We start from the raw sequence: 6581 nt of genomic DNA on the forward strand, positions 1-6581 counted from the left end.
GGTACATGAAAGATGTTTCATTAGTACAATATCTCTCAATAACAGACTCAGACTTTTCAGTAAATATCGTTGATTTCATTGCATACGAAAGATTTCCCCTTTTTGGACTTTTTTCTATGATCCAATACTTGAATATTTCATATTGCAATAGATATTTCTATACGGCAAATATCAGATATCAAGGACGTATACTAACTAAAAGATGTATAGAAAAAATGATGTCAAGTAAAAAGACCAAATTTAATCGTTTGTATCGAAAAGAAGTGGTATACCTGTTGAAACAACTTACAGTGTAAACAATAGCACATATTTGCATCGAAGTTAACTCGTATATTTAAAGTTCTTTTAAAACAGAGTCAGTTTCTCAATTATATACTCAAATTGGTTTCTCCCATTATTTGAGTTTGGCATTTTTATTTAATAGTTTCTCAATTTTTTTTAGATAGTTTACATAATTATACATCACGAACGTAGCTTGTCTGTTTTCATTCTATCAGTTTCGTTTGATTATCATAATTCTTTAAATCCCCCAAGGAAATAAATTCAAATAATTTAACTATTTCACTGGAAAAAGTTATTCAATTTAAAAAAAGGAACAATTATAGAAGATACCGTTGTTGGCATGAAAGTAAATAAAAATGTAATTTTACAAAGTTTAAAAACTTATATTTTTTCCTAATAGTTTTGTAAGCTGATAATGAATAGAGTGGGCATTTTTGTTGCAAAATTTCCAGTTTAATATTATCTACAATCTATGTTTTCTTTACTGAGGATAATATTTTAGACAATCTACGTTATCAATATGAACCCTTTCTAAACGACACGATGGGTGCTTTTCCATTAGTTGCCCTTTTGGGTGGATATTAAATGGGGTTGAGGGGCTTCTGTGTCCCGTGACTGTCACCCTCTAATGTATTTCTTTAATATTTTATATCAACATAAAGTGCTTTGCAAAATATAGCAAGGCATTTATAACCATGGTAACACAGATTTATCTTTTTGCTTATATCTTAGCAAGATATTTTTATATCGCAGTGGTTAATGTTTGTAATTTTAATTGTATTCATTGGACTACGCAGAGATGTATTGAGAAGAATGGATTGAAAATTTGTTTTTCGATAATTATAAAGAATAAACGTAGATTTCAAACTTTTTAGAATGATGATTTATAGTGCAAAAAGGCCAGAAGAAATGAAAATGAAAACTCTGAACAATTGGGCTAAGAATTGCAAGAAAATCGATTTTGATCTAACTAAGGGTATTTTTCTTTTACATATTTTGCAATTATTCCAGTTTTTCCCCCAGTTGATTTATATAACAATTTCAAATATTTATTTTTCTTTAGGTTTTTAAACCCCAGGAGAGCTCCTTTTAGACATGTTCTCTATTGGTTTCAAGAGATCCATAGAGGCGAACATAGTTCATGATATTTCCAGTAAGATATATTTAACTATTTTCTATAGATGAAGACTTATACTCATCTTATTTCCTCCCAAAATGACAACAGAATAATATTTGTCTTTGAACAATATTTAGCGACTCGGTGGCATAGAGAAATTGAGAGTATTTTACCAACTTACATAACTCTGGGAGCAGACTTAGAAACATGCCAATTATTTATTTTTTCGTTATTCTTTCAGTACTGCTAATGAGTAAGATCATTACTTTTAATTATATTACAGGATCCACATTTTCACTGTTAACAGTAAAACAATACTTTTTATAACTAATTTGCTAACTTATGTTTGTAACATTTATTGAAACTACATTGATAACTTAAAAAAATCACAATCAGAGAAATTGACTTGAGGAGAGTTCATTTGTTCTGACCATAGAATGCTTCTCTAATTAAAACCGTTTATTGTCCTTTTATTTGTTGATATTGTCAGATATATGGGACTGTGAAATCACAATTAAATCAGTTTATTTACAGAATATCTTTGAATTAGATATCCATAAAAACATAAATCGCAATGGCTAAAATCTAAACTTTTCATACCACGCTCAAATGCGTCGTCTATTTTAAAAAAGTAATTTATTTCAAAGAAACACCCGCTTTTGCAGTACGGAATTATTGTAGATAACTTGAAACTATAGTCAGTTTTGCTAGCAACAGTACATTAAACAATGTCTTTATTCCAATTAATGTAAAATAACTTGATCTGACGAATATACATATATACGTATATATTATTCAAATCAAAAACAAGATTAAAATACTTACACAATTCATTCACAAAACTACGCTCAGAATACAATGTGATTATCTATACATATTGGGCCGCCGGTTAGTTCTGGACATGCCAATATCTAAAAAAGAGAAAAAAAAAAATAGAATTCCACCTACATGTTCTAAAACATTAAAATGCAGATGGATATTGAGGTGTGCGATACTCATAATAATGCATCAATGTCTCACTTTAATATGCCATTCTTTCAGGAAATTCTTCATTGACCTGGAACTTGATCATTGTAATATTTTTTTCTTGAAAATCAAGTATTATTTTTTTAGATTTTCTTTTGTAAAACCTTATTTGAATCAGTTAAATACTAAACGCAAAATTTTATAAACGTACTCTATTTAAACTCATAAATGTGTTATGTAATTATTATCGTTGGGGACAAATCATACATTTGGACTTATAAGAATTTATTCATTCGACCCTGTAGTTCTTGCTGTTAGATTGTTGATAATGCATCAAAGTAAGTTTTTTGGTTGATATGAAAATGTCATGTAAACAGGTTTTGCTAAATACGTTATATCTATTGTGAAACGTTTTTTACGATCTCAAGTACTCTGAAAATTTTATCTACATGTTACAGAATTATATTTAATGCAATTAAATGAGTACCAGTTACTGTCTCACAAAACAGATTTTCTTACATTATAAAATCTGATTTTTCCGGTGTCTGATACAAATACGTAATTGAAAATAAAAATAATTCATAGCATGATTTTTTAGTTTTCTTTATTTGCAGCAGACGACACCAAACAAATATATATTACCTTTATTTTCAAATGAGATTGATTTGTACTAAATAGAAATTTTTGAGTTTTTACTTGTAAGAAACATTCATTACCTTTCCTAAAAGACTTAACTCAAGTCAAAGGAAGTTAAAAGGATTATTCTACTGGTTTTCTGGTAAAGGTTATTGTAAGGTGTTCAAGTTATAAGCGACGAATCTATGGTAGAATTAAAGATAGTCAGAAATATGTTCAAGTACAGATTTTTAATACCAATCATGGATTGATATTAATCAAGTGTTTTCCGAAACCTTAAAGTTTCTATGAATAAAGGTATTGCAGTTTACTTGAATCGTGTGTTGAACCGGGCACGGTAGGTTTTAAAAAAATCACTGAGGGGTCCATGGTAAATGGTGTATTCATGTATTCGAGGGATAATTTTCAAAACTTTGATGACAACAAAAAAATGTTTTTTCGTGACTGTTATACAATTGATTTAAATCTCGCATATAACTGAGAGCTGCGCTTCCGTTATTCTTGAATTTAAATTTCTGCTTGATGGTTTACAAAACTAAATGTACCACGAAACAAGAAATTACACTATGCTTCCAATATAACTAGATAAATTGAAAATATCTTGCTAAAGAGAATTATTTGGAGCGGTACTTGCGTTTGTTGTTATCACATTCCCTATCACAATATTGGTACTTGTTTATAAAATAGTTTTCCTTTTTGATGTTTCAATTAGAGACATAGATCTACATCCTCGTTTCAATACAATGTAGGGGTCCCTTAGGTATCAATATCCCCAAATTTAAAAATACATTCCCTTGCCTACAAAATAAGTTAGTAATCAACTTTTAACACCGTACTTTAACTGCAAATTGAATAATAACAATTCAAGTTTAAATTTCTTTTTTAATTACAGCTTCTTTTTTAATGCATATTATTTGTATATTTATGTGCATTTTATACGGTTGTAAAAAAGACACTTGTTAACATATGGTTTGATTGAATTTTTTTACATTTTACTGAATTGCTTGATAAAATCTTATTTAAATTTACAATATTTGACCTTTTGCACTTCAATCCCAAACTTTGATAACTGGGTTTTTGAAATACTTGGGGCACTTTTAAGAATCTTACTTCTTTCTTCATGAGTGTTCGCATTTGCCTTATCCCTTTAATGATCACTCCCTTTGGAGTAAAATATAAGATGTTCTAACTTTGGGTTTTTCCCCCGATTTTTTTTAATTATATATCGAGACATCCTTCCGACCCTACCCCTTCTAAGCCCGGTTTAGTTTAAAAGAGAGTGCTTTTATTCCCAATTAGTTATAAAGAAAAATGACAATTTTTACCCATAAAATGAATTTTGCCTCGTTTCCAATGAATAACCCCAAATAAGACATATATGGCCCGTAAAGTAGAAAAGTTTTCCCCATTTGGCAATGTAGAAAATACATGAATTGTTTAAATTTTCGTTAAAGTTTATTTTTTGTTGTTTCTTTTCCGCTGTTCTATTAAAAACGAAACAAAAGTAAAATTTAACATTAATCTTTCGAACATTTTCATTGACCATTAACCTATATTTTGTACATTAACGCACCGCACATATCAGTTCTAGACACATTTTGCGTGAATATCTTGAACAAAAACAGTTTTAAATATTTTATTACTAGTGAAACAGTGCCACGTAGGTAGGTGTGCTGCGAGTCATTAAATCAACACTAAAAGAAGAAGTTTTCTACAAAGGAAGGGCTAACCTATCAACAATACAAAACAATGCGTTTTACTTTGTGTAGAGAGTAACAAAATGCTTCATTTAATAGAGAATTGAACCAGAAATATACAACAAACAGTTCTTTTGCAATACAAAAGAACCTAATATTCTATGATAGATAAAACTGCCTTCTAAGAGTGCTTGATTTATTCTCTTAATAGAATTTAATTATTTGAAGACGGTCTATGTAAATGAATTGATATTAAAGTGGCTCAAGGTAAAAGAAAACGGCAACAAGTTTACGGCAGAAAAACCCATTGTATAAAACGGATTTGTACTGTAATATGGAACAAAGTATAAGTATATATGCAAAACCAACAAAATAGTATTGTTACTGTCATAATGTTAACATACCAGATATGTTTTATTTCATTTTATATTAGAATACTATATATCCATGTCCAGGAATATGACGAAAGGATATTCTATGTCATATGTAAATGGAAATAGTGTTATTCTGTCAATATTTAAGTTGTTTCTCGCTTTTCTTATACCTATACTTAAAAAACAATACGGAACTGTCTTGTTCAGTCATAAAGATTTTTCTAAATTGTATTTAATATAGCAATATTTTTGAATGGCTATTATTGACATGAATAGTATGTTTTCGTGATATAAGTAATATACTATAATACCTAAATTAAGGAGAACAGTAACTTTTATTTAAATTTTGGCGAAAGCAAAATTTGGTGAATTTCTGAAAATAGCTGGTGAATATGTATTTTCAGATAGTAAATACTACTGGTCGGGGACCATCAACCGGACACTTTTTGAAACTTTTTGTCATTAATGAATTTCATAATTTTATATCTAGAGATCTGAAAATTTGACACAGTACAACTTGGTTCTTCTCCTAACTAGAGAACTATTTGTATTTTTTCTGATTATGTTGACACTTACATCTGAGGCCAGGAATGTAGGTATGAAAATTGTCCACACTGCAGTACCATGTGTCCGGACAGATATATACATGAAGTTGATATAATCCAGATAAAAGCTTGGGTGTATTATTTTATTATTTTATTTAAAATTATATACAATATTTCGATAGCAAATGCTGAAGTTTTGGATTGTCAATTGAAATGTCTCCAAATGATCATAGCTAGTATAGAGGTCAGGTAATGTACTCTTGACGTCTAAATATTTGATGTCACCTTTTTAAATAGAGGTTAAGAAATTTACGTTTTTTATCTTGAAAAAAATGTAATTACTTTATTATAGAAGAATATGCAAAAATGCCACTGATAGATTGACAACCATTGAAAAAAGAAAAAAAAACTGAATCAAACATTTTTGAAGCCGTCCGAGTTTGGTGTTTGTTCGGTTTTGGTCGTCTCCAACCAGATATAATAATAAACGACGATACTGTAATAAAAACAATGAATGCGATTCTGCAGTTCTTTTTGATATTGATATAAATCATTCGCCAGACTTTGTATAATATCCACTCTTAAAAAATATCATGCTAAGTATAAACCAAAAAAATAAATATTATTCTTATTGAATATTACAATTCATTTTTTATTTATCACTGTAATGATGTCATTTCCAACTGGATTCGTATTTCTCTGAATGCATTTATTGACTTTTTCGTCAAAGAAATTCATTGAAAAGTAAAGTATTCATTCGTATGCGCCTAGTCAAAACAATGTTTTACTACTGGTTTAGCCAAAGCTTGTATGAGTCTTTTTTATTTATAAAATCTTATATTATAACCTTAATAGGCACTTTGCTGAGACACATTTTTAAACTTTGACTAGACAAGTCTTTTAAAAAACTTAAGTCTGTTCAATGACTAAATCGTATTTTATATCCTATTATGATATCTATATC

Source organism: Ruditapes philippinarum, unplaced genomic scaffold (assembly GCF_026571515.1).
Source record: "Ruditapes philippinarum isolate M1 unplaced genomic scaffold, ASM2657151v2 ctg4934_1_1_1_1, whole genome shotgun sequence".
NCBI lineage: Eukaryota > Metazoa > Mollusca > Bivalvia > Venerida > Veneridae > Ruditapes > Ruditapes philippinarum.